This window comes from Heterodontus francisci, chromosome 34 (assembly GCF_036365525.1).
Source record: "Heterodontus francisci isolate sHetFra1 chromosome 34, sHetFra1.hap1, whole genome shotgun sequence".
Classification (NCBI taxonomy): Eukaryota; Metazoa; Chordata; class Chondrichthyes; order Heterodontiformes; family Heterodontidae; genus Heterodontus; species Heterodontus francisci.
The window spans coordinates 7,221,601-7,242,293 of record NC_090404.1 but is presented as its reverse complement, the minus strand read 5'-3'; positions in this window follow the sequence as shown (position 1 = coordinate 7,242,293).

Here is a 20,693-nt window from a genome sequence, read left to right as displayed (position 1 = left end):
TGAGGTGATGGGGGGTAATGAAGGAGTGGATGAGGGTGCCGCAGAGTGAATGATCCCTTTGGAATCCTGACAGGAAAAGGGAGGGGAAGATGTGTTTGGTCGTGGCATCACGCTGGACGTGACAGAAATGGCGGAGGATGATCCTTTGGATATGGAGGCTGGTGGGGTGGAAAGTGAGGACAAGGGGAACCCTTGGTAGGTTTCCTTCCCTGGAGGACATTAGTGAACCAGATGTGTTTTTATGACAATCAATGAGAGTTTTTACGGCGCCATTACTGAGACTAGCTTTCAATTCCAGATTTTCAATTCATTTTGTATTAATTAATTGAATTTAAATTCCAACCGCTGCCTTGGTGGGATTTGAACTCAAGTCTCTCGGCCATTACCCTGAGCATCTGGATTACTAATGCAGTGGTAAATTCCTAACTCAGGTTACAGTCCTACCTCTAAAATAAAAGCAAAATACTGCGGATGCTGGAAATCTGAAACATAAACAAGAAATGCTGGAATCACTCAGCAGGTCTGGCAGCATCTGTTAACCCGCTTCTCTTTCCACAGATGCTGCCAGACCTGCTGAGTGATTCCAGCATTTCTTGTTTTTGTTACAGTCCTACCTCCATGGGTGTACCCTCCATTCCACATTTTCATATTTAAGGCATTTTTCGTTCAAACGGTGGCTTTGCAAAACTACCAAATCCTTCAGTGGTTTAAGGTTTTCATTGCACTAGGGATGGACAAAAAATGCTGGTCTTGCCAGCGACGCACACATCCCAGGAAAGAATTAAAACGTTTTCAGCAACTCATTCATCAGCGTGGTAGGGAGAGATGGTGAATATCAGACAATAAGTTACAAGGACGATGGTTTAATTGGCCTCACAGCACCGCCGGATGGGCTACTGCAAAGTCCTAATGTCCACTCAGATCTCTTACTCTCATCTGCTTGATGGGAACAACTTTAAAGAGCACACACAAACTGTTCGCTTTATACATAATTTTTGCACATCAATTATTGAACCAAATTCCCTTTTGCTTCTGAATATTGCTATTACATCCGCTTCTACTGGTCTATCAGGTGGTGCATTCCAGATCATAACAGCGCATGGCATAAAAATGTTGTTCCTCATGTCCACAACCACAACTGAGATTTATATAACACTGTTAATATAATGAAACGTCCCACCAGCAGGTAGCGTCAGTGATCCTGCTGAGGCCGATGTTGTTAAGCACATCGGTCGCTGACTGTTCGGTCAGAACCAGGAATATTACTTTTCATCAATATTAATTATACTCAGATCACTGCACAGAAAAATTTTAAGAGACCATGAATCCTTAGATATAATCTGAAGCAAAAATAATGGTTGAGTTTATTTCCATCCATACTTCAGGGAGGATGTTAAAGCCTTGGAGAGGTTGCAGAGGAGATTTAGTGGAATTGGATCAGTGATGAGAGACTTCAGTTATATAGAAAGATTCAAGAAACTGCGTTTGTTCTCCTTAGAGCAGGAAAGGTTGTACTGAGACTTAATAGCAGTGTTCAAAATTATGCACATTTTGATAGTGTTGCTAATGAGATGGTGTTTCCACTGGCAGCAACGTCGGTAACCAGAGGACACAGATTTAATATGAATGGTAAATAAGGTAGGGGAGGGGATGAGGCAATTTTTTTTATGCATCGAGTTGTTATGAGCTGGAATGAATTCCCTGATTCAGATTCAATAGTAATTACGAAATGGGGATAGGATAATTACTTGACAAAGGGAAATGTTCTGGGCTCGTGGAAAGATCAGGAGAGTGGAACTTATTGGACAGCTCTTTCAAAGAATCGACACCGTGGGCTCAATAGCCTCCTTAGGTGCTGTCAGATTCCATGATTCAGTGAATTTCAATTGCATCAGTTTTGTAATTGTGCTCCTGATGTTGCGATTTGTGACATTAGTATTTGGAAGTTTAACAGCAATGACGTCATATAATGTTAATGTAAAATTATAGATATAAAATGGCACCTGAATACATTAAGCATTTTTCTAGCAGCTTGGATAAAGTGATTTGATTCTGATTTCAGAATCAGTAGATTGTGGATTCCACCTCAAATTCAGAACCTGAGCATACTAACTAGGTTTCCAGTTGGTGCAGTGCTGAAAGGGCACAAACTTTCCAGGGACAATGTGAAACAATAATCTTTCGACCACCCGTTTTCTGTTGAGGTGGGCATTAAAGCTCCCATGGTTCCATGCTGTGTCCTGGTCAACATTCCTCCCTTTAATCGAGATCAAAAAAATTACATTAACGGGAATTGAAAACTATGCTTTATTGTCGATGTTTATGTGCACAAATCGCCACGTTCATCTGTAATTAGTTACACTTCAAATACGTTGGTAACTCCCGCAGAGGGTAATGAGCTGATACATCAGTGCAAGTTGTATTACTGTACTCCGTCTCACCTTTATCTTTCGCCCTCTGTTGGTGTCTCTCATCATCACTGTGATCAGTCTCTCCTTTATCGATGTTCCTCATTTGGCAGCTCTGTCAAGGTATGCAGACAGGCACAGGGCAGATCTATGGTGGAGGCATTCACAGCACTACTGATCAAATAATTAACCACTGAAAGCAGACAGGCACTGAACTGATGCGCCTCATCCATCTGCACAGGAAATTGCTCATGTCTTCAATCATTGAACCAGACTGGTATGGTGCTGATGCATTGGCGTAGATCTCGAACAATTCAGACCAGGCAGGCGTTGAACTGATCCATCGTAAGGCGCTTCACGCATCTACAAAGTGCATTGCTCAGATAGTTAACTGTGGTGTATAGAGAGGGTCTGAGATGATCCACCGAGGGGAGCTTCATCCATCTGCACAGGGACATTGATGAAAAACTTTAAAAATTGAGAGCAGACATGCACTGTGACAATGCACAGAGGGTGCCTCTTCCACTTCCACAGGTACATTACCTGTAGTGTTAACCATTGAAAATTGAGAGACACTGAGCTGATCTGCTGTGGGGAGCCTCACTCATCTGCACAGTTACATTGTTAAGATTTTAACCATTGAATACAGACAGATCTGGGTTAATGCACAGAGATGACCTTACTCACCTGCACAGGTACGTTGTTCAGATTTTAAACATTGAGGACATACAAATATAGAACTGATCTCCCGTGGAAGCCTCACTCACTTCCACTGGTAAATTGCTCAGATCTTCCTTTCATTGAATTTTTTCATAACTTTAACCATCTTTTTTTTTCTGCTCCTTGTCCGAAGTTTTTAACTAATGTTTATCCCCATCATTCCGTTTTTCCATTTATCCCTTTCTCCCCATCTCCCCAATTTCCTTCACAATCCCCAGATACCCCCATTGCCATAAAAAGCTGATGGAGAAAATCATTTGAAAGAGAAGTTGAAAGAACAGATAGGTAACAGAAAAAAAGAAAGAACAAATTGAAATAAAACAATTGTTCTTGTGAATTAGAATAATACAAGTGATTGGATGAAAGGAAGATCTGCTCAAAGTCCCTGTGCAGGTGAGTGCGGGTTCCCTTGCTGGATCAGCTCAGTACCTGCCTGAAAGTAATGGTCAAAAGATGATCCCCAGAGGGAAGCCCTTAGACTCAGTTCTCAAAGGCAGTGGCCTCACAGAGACCTGGGAAGGAACATTCAGGAGACTGCCACGTGACAGACGCAACAGCACGCCCCATCACCACCACCAACACCTTCACCCTGGACACAGACAACTATTCTTGGACTCTTCCATAACTGGCGGGGTCTGTGACACAGAAAGCTGTTACTTGGTAGGTGCGAGGCATTGGACTGACCAAAGCGCCGTTTGAATAACAAACCTCTGCTATATTGGGGGAAAGCAGAGTCACTGACCTGCAGTCGGGTTGATAAATGTCTCTGTATTTTTCGACAGAACGAGTCCCGAAATCGCACGTCCTCCAGCAGCCGGTTGTTAAAGTGCCAGTACGCGGACCCCACCCGCGTGCGGAGCGGACTGAACTCCGCCCACACCAGGCGGTGGTCCGAGCAAGGCACCAGCCGCATGGAGGCCGCCGAGATGCAGGAGACGTACGCCTGCGAAATGTAGAGGCGATCAATTCGCGACCCCACTCCTCCAGACCTCCACGTGAAGGCGCTGGAGTCGGGATGGACATTCCGCCACACATCCACCAAGTTAAGGGAGCTGATCAGTCCCCTCAACTTCTCCACCGACGCTTGGCCGCGCTGGGGACCGGAGCGATCCCCCACCTCGAGGGTGCAGTTAAAATCCCCCCCGAGGATGATGCACTCGCCGCGATCGATGGAGCTCAAGAGAGCGGCCACTTCTTCAAAGAAGCGCGCTTGCAACGCGCCGGGCCTGGGCGCGTACACGTTCACAAAGTGGAGCGGCACGCGACCCAGGTGAATGGCGACGTGGAGCAAGTGGCCCGGCACTAGCTCCTTGATCCCCAAGATCTCCGGCTGAAAAGTCGGGGCCAACAAGATAGCCACGCCACCAGAAATAGGGGTGAGGTGACTCATGTAGACCCCACCCTGCCACTCCAGGAGCCAGGTGGCTTTGTCTCCTGGAACGGTGTGGGTTTCCTGCAGAAAGCTCACCGTGTATCTCCCTTCCCTAAGGACTGAGAGATTGTGAAATCTGCGGTGAGCCCCTCTGCTGCCGTTGATGTTGAGGCTGGCTATGGTTATCTTCATGTCAAAGGTACTTAAAATCCGTCACAAACACCTCACTGTGAGGAGGGAGTGGAAGTGCACCTGGCCCTCCACAACACTGCCTTCCCATACATTTTAGAGGCTGCAACAATGGCCGACGGGCCGACAACCTCGGCCATTGCTTTCACGCATGTCTCGATAGTCATGTTCGGGTGGACGTAGCTCTTGACCCCATTCTTCGATGTTAATAAAGCAAACGGTGACGGGGCAACAGCTGCAGCTGCAGCAGCCGCAGCAGCATATGAACGGGAAGGCCCCGCCACCGGCGAAGAGGGGCTTACCATGGGGTCGCAGAGCTACGCCCACCCCCAAGAAACAAAGCACACGACAGTTTTCTTAAACACAAACAATATGATGGGGGAGGTGAGGATGGGAGTAGAGGAGGATAGGGTTGAAAAGGACAAGGAGAGGAGAGGATAGGTGGCCGAGTGATAGAAGAGAGAGAACACTTGCGAGGATGTTACAGTTCACTTGGTGGTTGCAGCAACTTCCTGCAGAGTCTACAGTTCAATCTTCCAGTTAGGGGAGGGCTCTTCGCCCGGGTCGGCTAGAGCCGCCCGGTTCTCTCCCTTTTCTGTTGTTGTATTAAGCTAGTCTTCAGCCGGGCAGCTCCAGCCGTCCCGAGCCACACAGTTGGGGGTGGGGAGGGAGCCCCTTCTGTGCAGGATGGCAGATAAACACAAGACCAAATACAAGGGCTCCCTACAGAATTTGGCAGCCCCACCTCTGGATCTTCCGGTGCCTCCTCCCTCCCCCAGCAGTCCAAACAACCAACAGTTCTCTGGTGCTCCAACAACCACCTCTCCAAAATGATTTGCAGGTCTTCTTAATCTTTGAAAAAGTGCAACAGTTCCTCAGGAAATGCAGCTGTCTCCACTCTATAGTCACCTCTTTGCAGTTATTCCACTCTCCTCTCCCCAGTTGTTGCAGTCTCCACTCTCCACTCTGCAATTGCTGCAACACAGGTGCAGCTGCTCCCCCTGATTGCTGGCAGGAAGTTCTCCAAATTGACCAGCCAATCCCAATGCTGTACCTGCCCTGGGAGTGTTTGTTGGGGCAGCGCAGAGGGAGCTTCACTCCATATTTAACCTGTGCTGTTCCTGCCCTGGGAGTGTTTGATGGGGCAGCGCAGAGGGAGCTTTACTCAGTACCTAACCCGTGTTGTACTCATCTTGGGAGTGTTTGATGGGGCAGCGCAGAGGCAGCTTTACTCTCTTCCTGACCCGTGCTATACCTCCGTTGGCAGTGTTTGAAAGGACAGTGTTGAGGGAGCTTTACTCTGAATCTAACCCATGTTGTACCGACTCTCGGAGTGTCTGATTGGATAGTTCACAGAGAGCTTTGCTCTCTTAACTCCTAATGATGCCAACTGGAATTGTTTGATATGCAATGAAATTGATTTACATTTTTATATCGTGTTGGGTTCAACATACAGATTAAACCTCAACAGCAAAATATTAATCACCTTCACTTCATGGAGTTTCTGAATGTTGCTTGATCTTCGTATTTGATGATTCGAGAGGTTGAAAGACTTCTAGTCCTAGCAAATTAGAAATCCAATCATATGAACCGAGGAATTATTAACGCTAAGTTCTGCTAATGTTTGCGAATGCGCGTGTAATGTGTTAGTGACATGATCACACCCGTAAACCGAGACAAGAAATCTCAGAATTATTATAAAATAGCAACGGCAGTTACAGTGATAATAAAAATAAAACAGTGACAACTATAGAACTCTAGCATAATAATAGTTCAACGTGATAATGCAGCAGTTTGGTGAGTAAATTGAGAATCCACATTTTTCACAGTCAGTATTTCATTTACCGCCTGACGCCACTCGATGGCGCTCCAGCACCTCATTTTTGGCCAAACGTAAAGCCGTCAGTTTCGTGGTTTCACAGGTGACAGCTGGAGATTACAGGCATTACTTTTGTGTGGGAATACTGCACAGGGCGGTGTATTGACAGCAAGGTTAAATCACAGGTGTCACGGCACGGTTGACTGAAACAGTGAAGTGCTGCAATCAATGTTTTTCATTCACCCATTGTCACTGTATCGTCTGAAGAAGGATAACAATTGTTCCGTTCGGAACGGTATTTCAATGTGTTATAAACAGACAGACCGGCAGACAATTGTATCGATTTTTTTTGTGATCCGATATTGTTTTTATTATTGATGATCAATTGGAATTATCGGGAAAGTATCAGCATTTCCAAATCCCTTCACATCCACCAGGGTCAGATTGACAAAATGTTCTGTAAAAGTATTCTGACCTCACTCTATGTCAATAATATTACCTGCATTGGAACAGTAACTACACCTGAAACGTTTTTCCTTAACTATAAGACGCTTTTGGACGTCCTGAAGCCGTGAAAGGTGCGACATAAATTAAAGTCTCTCCCTTTCTATTATATAAAGTAAAACTACTTCTTCTGTGTGATATATCACTCTCGGGGTTACATTTATGGTCATCCTGCTTCAACGGGGATCAGTCGAGTTTCTTATTTCCATTTCTTTGCTTCAATCCGTGTTTGGTTGATGAGCAGACACCACCTTTGTGATGTTCTGGATTCAGTCTGCAATCTGCTCAGAGGTTCTCTCCGCTCCGCAGGACACTGCAGTCTGTTTTTTTATTATTTCATGGGATATGAGAGTCTCTGACTAGGTCAGCATTGGTCTTCCATCCCTAAATGTCCTTGAGAAGGTGGTGGTGAGCAGCTTTCTGAACCGCTGCAGTCCATTGTGTATAGTAACACCCACGGTGTTTTTAGGGACGGAGTTCCAGGTTTTTGACCCAGCAAGAGTGAAGGAACGGCAATGTAGATCCACGTCAGGATGATGTGTGGCTTGAAAGGGAATTTGCAGGTGATGGTGTTCCCATGCGTTTCCTGCCCTTGCAGTTCTAGGTAGGGTGAGGTCACGGATTTGAAAAGTCCCGGCGAAGGAGCCGAGATGAGTTGCTGCAGGGCATCTTGTAGATGGTACACGCTACTGCCACTCTGCGCCAGTGGTGGAGGGAATGAATGTTTAATGTTGTGTATGGTGTGCTGATGAAGCGGGTTGCTTTGTCCTGGATTGTGTCGAGCTTCTTGAGTGTTGTTAGAGCCCCAGTCATTCAGGAATGTTGAGAGTATTCCATCACACTCCTGACATGTACCTTCTAAATGGTGGACAGGCTTTGGGAAGTCAAGAGGTGAGTTCCTCGACCCAGGATTCCTAGCCTCTGACCTGCTCGTGTAGCCACAGTATTTATATGTCTTGTCCAGTTAAGTTTCCTGTTAATATTAATTCACAGAACGTTGATGGTGGGGAATACAGTGATGGTCATTTAATTGAACGTGAATGGGAGATGGTCAGATTCTCTCTTGTTGGGGATGGTCCTTGCCTGGCACCTGGGTGGCGCGAACGTTATTTGTCACTTAACAACGTAAGACTGAATGCTGTCCAGATCTTGATGCATGCAGGGGCAGAATGCTTCATATCTGGAGGAGACATGAATGATACTGAACACTACAATCATCAACGATGATCCCAGTCTCTGACCTTATGATGGAGAGAAAATCATTGATGAAACAGCTGAAGGTGGTTGGGCCGAGGACACTACACTGAGGAACTCCTGCATTGATTTCCTGGGGCTGTGGTGAGTGACCTCGAACAACCACAATCATTTGTGCTAGGTTTGACTACAGCCAGTGCAGTATTTTCTCCCTGATTCCCATTGACTTCAATTTTGCGAGAGTCTTTGTTACCACACTCAGTCAAATGCTGCCTTGATGTCAAAGGCAGTCACTCCCATCTCAGCCCTGGAAGTCAGCTCCTTGGTCCATGTATATACCCAGGCTGTAATGAAGTTTGGAGTCAAGTGGCCCTTGCTGAACCTAAACTGAGAATCGGTGAGCTGGTTTTTGCTGAGAAACTGCCAGTCGATATCACTGCCAATGAAACCTTCCATTACTTTGCTAATGTTTGAAAATGGACTGATGGGGTGGTAATTAGCCGGGCTGAATTGTCTTACTTTTAGCGGACCAGACATACCTGGACAATTTTCCACATTGCCGGGTAGATGCAGGTGCTGTAAATGTACTGGAACAACTTGGCTCGCGGTAAAGCCAGTTCTGGAGCACAGGTCTTCTATACTGCAGCTGGGATGTCAGTGCCATCAGCCGTTTTGTTGATATCACGTGGAGTGAATTGAATTTCGAAGGTTTTAGTTTAGACAGGCATCAATACGGCGCAGGCTTGGAATGCCGAATGGCCTGTGGCTGTGCTGTACTGTTCTTTGTTCTTTGAATTAGCTGAAGACTGGCATCCTCGATGCTGGGGACCTCAGGAGGAGACTGAGAGCAATCATCCACTCAGCATTTCTGGCTGAAGATGGTTGTAAATTGTCTTGTCTTTTGCAGTGACATGCTGGTCTTCCCCATCATTGAGGATGAGGATCTTTTTGGAGCCTCCTCCTTTGGTTACTTGCTTAATGTTCATGTCGCAGGTCCGCAGAGCTTTGATCTGATCCATTGGTTGTGGTATCACTTACCTCTGACTCTAGCATGCTACTGCCACTGTTTACCATGAATGTAGTCCTTTGTTGTTGCTTCACCAGGTTGCCACCTCACTTTTAAGTCTGTCCAGGATAACAACCCTGGCAATACCCGGATGGAAGGGTGGTTGAGTTTGGATTTACTCAGTTAATGACTGGGCCATGGAGGGCTGTCGCTCCCACAATTCACAGCAGTTGCGAAAGGATGGGTCGCGCTGTACTCTGGGAGACCGGACAGCACATGTGCCCAACGACAACTGTTTATCCACATCTTTATGTATTGAGATACCGGACGAAACCTTCACTTTTATAGGTGCATATGGAACAACAATTTTGATAGAAACTGAATTCAGTTTTCCTTTCAATCGAATTGTTCTTTTTAATAAACGCCAAACACCCTGTGACGTCACTGAAACATGGCCGACCGTACGCCACACAGAGGTGTCGGAGCGTCCGTCATGGAAAAATGGTGGAGCTTCCGTCTCAGAACCACGGTGGAGGCCAGTTGGACCAGCTGTGGATGGCGGAACAATTGTTACATCACGTCACCGCACTATGATTGGTTATTTCCCCAATTCATTGAGCGTCAGTGAGCCACGGCCATCTCCAGCCTCCGCGCAGCCCCTGTAATCTCTGACTCATGGCAGGTTTATCCAGCATCTTGAAGGGGCCGTGCACCAATGAGACTGACCCAGTCTGGGGAAAGGTCAGAGGGACAGAGAGTGAGACAATGAGGGCAATTCAAGATAAATGTAGCTTAGAGGACAGGACGGCCCCAAATGATAGTGGTGGGGGATGAGGGAGCAGAGAGATTGGGACAGAGAAAGAGTTCAGGCATCAACACCACCCATTCCCAAATATCATTCCGAGCCCTTCAAAGGGCCGTTAAATCTTCCCTCCCTTAACCTGATATCATATTCACCCACAGGAGACCTGACACCTGAATATCAGTTGTTTTGTAATTCCTTCATGGGATGTGGGCATCGCTGGTCAGGTGTGTGTTTATTGCCCATCCCTAATTGCCCTCGAGAAGCTGGTGATGAGCTGCCTTATTGAACCGCTGCAGTCCTTCTGGTGTCGGTACATCCAAAGTGCTGTTAGGAAGCGAGTTCCAGGATTTTCATCCAGTTACAGTGAAGAAACGGCGATATAGTTCCAAGACAGGATGGCATGTGGCTTGGAGGGGAACTTGCAGTTGGTGGTGTTTCCATGCATCTGCTGCTCTTGTCCTTCGAGTTGGTAGAGGTCGCGGGTTTGGAACGTGCTGTCCAAGAAGCCTTGGTGAGTTGCTGCAGTGCATCTTGTAGATGGTACACACTGCTGCCACTATGCGTCGGTGGTGGAGGGAGTGAATGTTAGTGGATGGGGTGACAATCTAAGCGGGTTGCTTTGTCCTGGAAGGCGTCGAGTTTCTTAAAGGTTATTGGAGCTGCACCCATCCAGGCAACTGGGGAATATTCCATCACACTCCTGACTTTTTCCTTGCAGATTGTGGACAGGCTTTGGTGAGTCAGGAGGTGAGTTACTCGCCGCAGAATTCCGAACCTTGGTATTTCTATGGCTACTCCTGTTCAGCTTCTTGTCAATAGTAAGCCCAAAATGTTGATAATGGAGGATTCAGCGACCATAATTCCCTTGGATGTCAGGATGAGATGGTTAGAATCGCTCTTGTTGGAGATCTTCATTGACTGGCACTTGTGTGGCATGAGTGTTACTTGCCACTTATCAGCCCAGGCCTGAATATTGTTCAAGTCTTGTTGCATTTCTACACGGACTGTCTCAGTATCTGAGGAGTTGCTAAAGGTGCTGATCATTGTGCCATCAGCAGCAAACATCCCCACTTCTCAGCTTATGATTGTAGGAAGGTCATTGATGAAGCAGCTGAAGATGGAGGAAATGCGGCTCCGCATTAGAAGGAAAATTTTGGAAGATCCTCGGACCTGATCAGAAATCTCTGAAGATGTTCCCTTGGCTGGGAGGCGTCAAAAACATCCGGTGAGTCTGTGAAGGAGGTAGAGAACAATTCAGCTTCTTAATGGCGGATCCCTAGGGTGCTGTTCAGCGTGTTCAGGGAGATGGTATCAGAGGGAATGTAGCGGAGCAGAGTTAAAGGTCATCAGGAAAACAGGTGACAGAGGAGCAGGGGTCACGGGCACAGTAGAAAGGTAGGAAGCAGAGATTCTGCATGTGCATACCAGAAAAGTGGAGCATGTGTGTGCGTCTAACTTAACAGGCAGAGAGCGTGTTTTGTGTACAGAACAAAGAACATAGAACAGTACAGCACAGTACAGGCCCTTCGGCCCACGATGTTGTGCCGAATCTTTAACCTACTCTAAGATCAAACTAACTACCTACCCTTCATTCTACTATCATCCATGTACCAATCCAAGAGTCGCTTAAATGCCCCTAATGTATCGGCTTCTACTACCACCGCTGGCAGCGCATTTCTCGCACCCACCACTCTCTGTGTTAAGAACCTACCTCTGACATCGCCCCGAAATCTTCCTCCAATCACCTTAAAATTATGCCCCCTGGTGATAGCTCTTTCCACCCTGGGAAAAAGTCTCTGACTATCCACTCTATCTATGTTTCTCATCATCGTGGACCCCTCTATCAAGTCACCTCTCATCCTTCTTCACTCCAATGAGAAAAGCCCTAGCTCCCTCAATCTTCCTTCGTAGGACGTGCCCTCCAGTCCAGGCAGCATCCTGGTAAATATCCTCTGCACCCTCTCTAAAGCTTCCACATTCTTCCTATAATGAGGCGACCAGAACTGAACACAATATTCCAAGTGTGGTCGAACCAGGGACTTATAGAGCTGCAGCATAACATCGCGGCTCTTAAACTCAATCCCCCTGTTAATGAAAGCCAACACGCCAGACGCCTTCTTAACAAGCCTATCAACTTGGGTGGCAACTTTGAGCGATCTATGGACATGGACCCCAAGATCCCTCTGTTCCTCCACGCAACCAAGAATCCTGTCTTTAAGCCTCTATTCCACATTCAAATTCGACCTTCCAAAATGAATCACTTCACACTTTTCCAGGTTGAACTCCATGTGCCACTTCTCAGCCCAGCTCTGCATCCTGTCAATGTCCAGTTGCAACCTACAACAGCCTTCCACACTATCCACAAATCCAGCAACCTTCGTGTCATCGGCAAACTTGCTAACCCAGCCTTCAACTTCCTCATCCAAGTCATTTATAAAAATCACAAAGAGCAGAGGTCCCAGAACAGATCCTAGTGGAACACCACTGGTCACCGAGCTCCATGCTGAATACTTTCCATCTACTACCACCCTCTGACTTCTATGGGCCAGCCAATTTTGTATCCAGACAGCCAACGTTCCCTGAATCCCATGCCTCCTTACTTTCTGAATGAGCCTACCATGGGGAACCTTATCAAACGCCTTGCTAGAATCCATATACACCACATCCACTGCTCTTCCTTCATCAATGTGTTTTGTCACATCCTCAAAGAATTCAATAAGTCTTGTGAGGCATGACCTGCCCCTTACAAAGCCATGCTGACTGTCTCTAATCAAACCATGCTTTTCCAAATAATCATAAATCCTGTCTCTCAGAATCCTCTCCAATAATTTGCCCACTACCGACCTAAGACTGACTGGTCTATAATTCCCAGGGTCATCCCTATTCCCTTTCTTGAACAAGGGAACAACATTTGCCAACCTCCAATCATCTGGTACTACTCCAGTGGACAGTGAAGTCGCAAAGATCATCGCCAAAGGCGCAGCAATCTCTTCCCTCGCTTCCCGTGATATCCTTGGGTATTTCCCGTCTGGCCCCGGGGACTTATCTGTCCTCATATCATTCAAAATTTCCAGCACATCCTCCCGCTTAACCTCAATCTGTTCGAGAATATCAGCCTGTTCCACGCTGTCCTCACAAACCACCAGGTCCTTCTCACTAGTGAATACTGAAGCAAAGTATTCATTTCGGAACTCCCCTACCTTCTCCGACTCCAGGCACAAGTTCCCTCCACTATCCCTGATCGGCCCTAGCCTCACTCTGGCCATCCTCTTGTTCTTCACATAAGTGTAGAAAGCCTTGGGAATGTCCTTAAACCTCCCCACCAAGACTTTTTCATGTCCCCTTCTAGCTCTCCTAAGTCCATTCTTCAGTTCCTTCCTGGCTACCTTGTAAAGCTCTCGAGCCGTGTCTGATCCTTGCTTCCTCAATCTTAAGTAAGCTTCCTTCTTCCCCTTGACTAGCTGTTCCACATCTCTTGTCATCCAAGGTTCCGTCACCCTACCATCCCTTCCCTGCCTCATCGGGGCAAACCTATCCAGCAGTCGCAGCAAGTGCTCCCTAAACAACCTCCACATTTCTGTCGTGCATTTCCCTGAGAACATTTGTTCCCAATTTATGCTCCCCAGTTCCGTCCTAATAGCATTGTAATTCCCCCTCCCCCAATTAAATATTTTCTCATCCCGTCTGCTCCTGTCCCTCTCCATGACTATAGTAAAGGTCAGGGAGTTGTGATCACTTTCACCGAAATGCTCTCCCACTGAGAGTTCTGCCACCTGGCCTGGTTCGTTGTCAAGCACCAAGTCCAACATAGTCTCCCCTCTAGTCGGCCTATCTACATACTGAGTCAGGAAACCTTCCTGGATACACCTGACAAAAACTGCTCCATCCAAACTATTTGCACTAAGGAGGTTCCAATCAATATTTGGGAAGTTGAAGTCACCCATGACAACAACCCTGTTACTTCTGCACCTTTCCAAAATCTGCCTCCCAATCTGTTCCTCCATATCTCTGTTGCTATTGGGGGGTCTATAGAAAACTCCCAACAAAGTGACTGCTCCTTTCCTGTTTCTGACTTCCACCAATAATGACTCAGTAGACAAACCCTCCTCGACGACCTCCCTTTCTGCAGCTGTGATACTATCCCTGATTAACAATGCCACTCCGCCACCTCTTTTACCTCCCTCCCTTTTCCTTTTGAAACATCTAAACCCCGGAACATCCAACATCCATTCCTGCCCCTGTGATATCCACGTCTCCGTAATGGCCACAACATCGTAGCTGCAAGTACTGATCCATGCTCTAAGTTCATCGCCCTTATTCCTGACACTTCTTGCATTAAAATAGATACATTTCAACCCATCATACTGGCTGCATCTTTGCCCTGTCAACTGTCTAACTTTCCTCACAGACTCTCTGCACTCGGTATCTGCCTGTTCAACAGCTACCCCATCCACTGATCTGTGGCTCCGGTTCCCATCCCCCTGCCAAACTAGTTTAAACCCTCCCAAAGAGCTCTCGCAAACCTCCCACCCAGGATATGGGTGCCACTCCAGTTCAGATGCAACCCGATGTACCACGGCCTCTGGCTGCTCCCTTTCACCCTTAAGAATCCTGTGGACTCGATCCGAGTCATCCCTGATCCTGGCACCCGGGAGGCAACATACCATCTGGGAGTCTCGTTCGCGACCACAGAATCTCCTGTCTGTTCCTCTGACCATTGAATCCCTAAAACTATCTCTCTCCTATTCTCCCCCCTTCCCTGCTGGGCCACTGTGCCAGTCTCAGAGCCAGAGACCTGGCCACTGTGGCTTTCCTCTGGTAGGTCGTCCCCCACAACCGTATCCATAACGGAAAATGCAAAGACAGAGTCACTGGATAAGATAAGCCTCAGACTCCGGCAGTCATTCCTACAATTTGTGCTCTCTCTTCTGACAGACAGGACTCCGGCTCTGGGAATCAACCCAGGAATTCTGCTTCCTTGTTTTTCACATTGACGTCAGGCTTTGGAAATCATTCCCAGCGTTTGCCCTCTCTGGTGTATTAGACAGGCCCCAGGCTGTGGGATCATTCCTAGGCTTTGTGCTCCCTGTTGTGTCAGATGGACCCCAGACTCTTGGAATAATTCCCGCATTTGCGCTCAATGGTATATTGTGTCAGATATTCACCAGTCTCTCGGAATCATTCACAGTGTTTGTGCTCCCTCATGTGTCTGTGTTGTATCTAACCTGTGCTGCTACTGTAATAAAAGCAAAATACTGCGGATGCTGGAAATCTGAAACAAAAACAAGAAATGCTGGATTCACTCAGCAGGTCTGGCAGCATCTGTGGAAAGAGAAGCAGAGTTAACGTTTCGGGTCAGTGACCCTTCTTCGGAACTGACAAATATTAGAAAAGTCACAGATTATAAACAAGTGAGGTGGGGGTTGGGCAAGAGATAACAAAGGAGAAGGTGCAGATTGGACCAGGCCACATAGCTGACCAAAAGGTCACGGAGCAAAGGCAAACAATATGTTAATGGTGTGTTGAAAGACAAAGCATTAGTACAGATTAGGTGTGAATATACTGAATATTGAACAGCTGCAAGTGCAAACCTGAAGAAAAACAACCTGAAAAAAACAGTGGGTGAGACTAAGATGAAATGAAATAAATGCAAAAAAAGATTGTAAAAAATGTAAAAAGGAATGTAAAAAAAAGGAAGAAAAAATAACTAAAAATGACTAAAAATGAAAGTAAAGTGGGGGGCTGTCATGCTCTGAAATTATTGAACTCAATGTTCAGTCCGGCAGGCTGTAGTGTGCCTAATCCGTAAATGAGATGCTGTTCCTCGAGCTTGCATTGATGCTCACTGGAACACTGCAGAAATCCCAGGACAGAGATGTGAGCATGAGAGCAGGGGGGTGTGTTGAAATGGCAAGCAACCGGAAGCTCAGTGTCCTGCTTGTGGACTGAGCGGAGATGTTCCACAAAGCAGTCACCCAGTCTGCGCTTGGTCTCCCCAATGTAGGGGAGACCACAGTGTGAGCAGCGAATACAGTATACTACATTGAAAGAAGTACAAGTAAATCGCTGCTTCACCTGAAAGGAGAGTTTGGGGCCTGGGATAGTGAGGAGAGAGGAGGTAAATGGGCAGGTATTACACCTCCTGCGATTGCAAGGGAAGGTGCCCTGGGACGGGGACGAGTTGGTGTGGGTAATGGAGGAGTGGACCAGGGTGTCGCGGAGGGAATGATCCCTTCGGAATGCTGACAGGGGAAGGGAGGGGAAGATGCGACTGGTAGTGGCATCACGCTGGAGGTGGCGAAAATGGCGGAGGATGATCCTTTGGATATGGAGGCTGGTGGGATGAAAAGTGAGGACAAGGGGAACCCTGTCACGGTTCTGGGAGGGAGGGGAAGGGGTGAGGGTAGTGGTGCGGGGAATGGGTCGGACACGGTTGAGGGCCCTGTCAACCACAGTGGGGGGAAATCCTCGGTTGAGGAAAATGGAGGTCATATCAGAAGCACCGTCATGGAAGGTAGCATCATCAGAGCAGATGCGTCGGAGATGGAGAAACTGGGAGAATGGAATGGAGTCCTTACAGGAGGTAGGGTGTGAAGAAGTGTGCTGCTACTGTCCTGGAGTGCTTGATGGGACAGTGTACTGAGATGAGGAGAAATTTCTTCACCCAGAGAGTGGTGAGCCTGTGGAATTCGCTACCATCGAAAGCAGTTGAGTCCGAAACTTTGTATATTTTCAGAAAGAAGTTATATATAGCTCTTGGGAATAAAGAGGTCAAAGGGTATGGTGCGAAAGCCAGAACAGGCTACTGATCATAATGAATGGTGGAGCAGACTCGAAGGGACAAATGGCCTACTCCTGCTCCTATTTTATATGTTTCTATGTCTATGTTTCGCTGTAGAAGGAGTTTTACACAGTATGTACACCGGGCAATGCCTGCCCTGTTTGATGGTACTGTTTATCGGAAGCTTTACTCTGTATCTAACCTGTGCTGTACCGGCCTTGGGAGTGTTTGATGGGACAGTGAAGAGGGAGATTTACTCTCTATCAAAGCAGTGCCATATCTGCCCTGTAAAATATTGATGGAACAGTATTCTTCCATATTGTACATATCAGGCTGTGTGGGAGCAGAGTGCTGCTCTTTAATATAACCTGGCATGTGACTGTGATAGACCATATGATGGGAGAAGTCAGCAAGGTGTTCTTTGTCACTGTGCAGTCATTCTGTCTCTGGCGATTGACATAATAAGGCAGGGGGAAATGTGTCTTTAATCTAATGGGGCTATGGATGGCGCAGCGGCTCCTTCACTGAAGGGCATTGTGTTCAAACACAACCCAGACAGAACTGGTGAAAAATAGCTGTCTAGGAAATGGGAAAACGTGTAATAGGGAACATGGAACAGTGTTGTCATTGGCACCAGGAATTCAGCAAGTCCATGTTCGTCCATATTCAAGATTATTAACAATTTCAACAGGAGCATTTTACAGAGAATTCCGTTTTTTTAAGGGAAAGGTCGAAACTGAATGTAACAACTGTGCGATAAACTGAGAACAGAACACATGAGCTGCCAGCTGTCTGTAAAACTGTAACAAGACCAGAGAGACAAAAAATGGCTCAACGTAAAGTGAAGGACACAATTGTGAATCAGGAATATTTACTTATTTACACATCAAGTTCAAACAAAGGTCAAATTCGAAAACATATTTACATTAAAGCCACGATTATCTCAAACATTACAAAGAGAAAAACGGAAATAATGTTTCTGAATTTCTCAGTTACAGTTTCAGAACCATCAACTGTTGGAATTTTACTTTTACAGTTTGTTTGAGTAATACAGAGATGTTAGAAAATGAGGAAAATTCAGGGCGACCGAAATTCAATCGATCACTTGACCTGTAAAAGAGGGATAAAAGAATGAAGCAGAGGTTTCGTGGTCTGGATATTTATCTCAGACTATTTTTTAAATCTATGAAACTTTTCGAGATTTGTCAAACAGCTTCAGTCAAATTGAAGTGTGAGTGGATTGAATATTCTCAACTTCACCAGAGTGACGGCAGCACTGTAGAAAATGCTCAGGAAGAACAGGATGATGAATGTGGAAGCGGTTCTCCAGATGTTGCCGCTCTTTTCCTCATTGTCTTCAATCCAGATGTGGTCTGAGGAATCTACGCAGATGTAGAGGAGAAAATGTATTTCGATGATTTATCACTCCAGGATCTAAGATTGTTACTTTGTATTTGGAGTTCTCTTCCTTCAGCTGTTATTTTGTTCTTTAATTTAATTGTCAATGCTTATTTATTGTTGTTATTCATGCTCAGCAATCTCTCTCTCTTATTAAATCCACAGCCGTTCTTCTTTTATCATCCTCATGCAGGCCGTGTTGGAAAACGTGTCAGTTTCTTTTTTCTTTAGTGTCAGGCTCTATTTTATTTTGCATCAATTTCGTTCCATCATTAGGGAATACGAGAAGATAACGAGGGAGGTTTACAGATCGATAACAATTATTTTGAAGATAGGGATCAGACAGTTACTTACTTGGAGATTGTCAGTGGTGTTGAGTAAGGGATCGGATGTGAATTCCAATCTTGTTTGTTTATTTCTCATGAAAGTAGTTGGGAAATCATCAATTTATCGCAGTTTCTTTGAGAATATTACTTCATTGTGATTGCAGGTCCAAAATGTATGAGGGAAATTGTTGGAGACGGTGTCTGTTGAAACAGTGCATTTGAATAATGCTCTTGCCTGTAATCTGGCCTTTTTATTTGTGCACTTGAGTGTTTGTGTATCTGGGCATGAGTATCTCTTGCTTTTCATTACACTGTGTTTGCGTATCCATGTGTGCGTTTGTGTGAGTATTAATGAAAGTGTTCAGTTGTTTGTTTGTGTACACAAGTGTGAGTATATTAATGAGCTTGTTTATATGTTGCTGCTGTGTCTATGTGTCCATGTATGGTAATGGATGTTAATGTGCCAATGTGCATTGAAGTGTGTATTCAAGTGACAGTCTGTGTGTGTTTTGTCGATCTGTCCATACGTGCCTGAGCATGTTAATATTTGTTTATGTGTGTGTTTGTGTCCCGATGAGTTTGGTAATCCGTGTTTTTGTGTTGATGGTTGCGTTAATGTGTCCCTGTGAGTTAATGTGTTTATACGTGTCAATATAAGTGCATGCATAGGTGATGTGTTTCTTTATGTGTGTGTGTGTGTGCCCCTAGAATTGTAATAATGTGTAAATTTACGTGTTGATAACGACATTTATGTATTAATGTGTGTGTTAATGTGTGAGTATGTGCCTTACCCAGCAGTCCCCTGGTCCTCCGAAACAAAAGGGGATTAACTTGTAACTTACTGAAATTGACCGCTCAGCTGTAAGTTCGCTCTGCACCTCGTTCTGTCAAAGCTGCTCCTCGCAAAAAGAAAAAGATTTTAAAACTGCCCAAATAAATAGTTTTCCCTTACCCAGCAGTCCCCTGGTCCTCCGAAACAAAAGGGGATTGATTTGTAACTTACTGAAATTGACCGCTCAGCTGCAAGTTCGCTCCGCACCTCGTTCTGTCAAAGCTGCTCCTCGCAAAAAAAAATGAGGCACAATGGCGAATTGGAAAAATATTCAGTGCTTTGTAATAACTATGTATTAATGTGTGTGTTAATGTGTGAGTATGTGCACATTTGTGATATTGTATGTGTTCATGTGTGTGTTTGTGTATCCATGTGTGTCAGCATATTGATGTTGGTGATTATGTGTGTATGAGTGAGTGTGTTAATGTGTCTATTTATCTAAGTGCTTATGTGTGTGTGTGTGAATCTGTTAATCTGCGAGCATGTGCGTCCATGTATATGTATTAATGTGTATCCTAGTGTATGCTTTTATGTCTAGATTTCGTTGTGCGTGAGACTGTACTAACGTGTTCTTTACGCAGAGGGTAGTGGGCACCTGGAACGCATTGCCAGCGGAGGTGGTAGATGCGGGCACGATGGAGTCTTTTAAGATGTATCTAGACAGATACATGAATGGGCAGGAAGAAAAGAGATACAGAAGCTTAGAAAATAGGCGACATGTTTAGAGAGAGGATCTGGATCGGCGCAGGCTTGGAGGGCCGAAGGGCCTGTTCCTGTGCTGTAATTATCTTTGTTCTTTGTTCTTGTTCTTTGTGTGTGCTTATGTTTATGTTTGTGTGTATGACTGTGGGAGCATTTCTTTCAGCGTTTGGGTCTGTTCGTGTGTGTCGCTGTATGTGTGTATTTGTGCATGCGAGTGTGTTTATGTGTGTGTTTGTGTCCGTGTGCCAATGCATTTTTATTATTTTTCAAAGTTCCACTGAGAACCAATATCCGAGCATGGCCTTGACAGTGTGTATTGTAAAGAATATTCTTCACTGTTCTGTGCATAAATGTATTCTGTGCAAGATACAACATAACATCAGCTGAATGCACGCAGCAATACAACTGATGGGCCCCAGAAACATCAGGAACACAAGCGTGAAAAAAACAGAGGAGGATTCGATCAACAATCAGATTTGGACGATTAGAATTCAATCTGGTCGCATAAGATTAACAAGGAAGTGTTTAAAAATATTATATTGCATGCATATATATTTTACAATATGATTCTCATGTGGAACGTTTGAACATTCGCACAATGAACTAGAAGCAGACTTTGCACCGATGGCAACTGAGT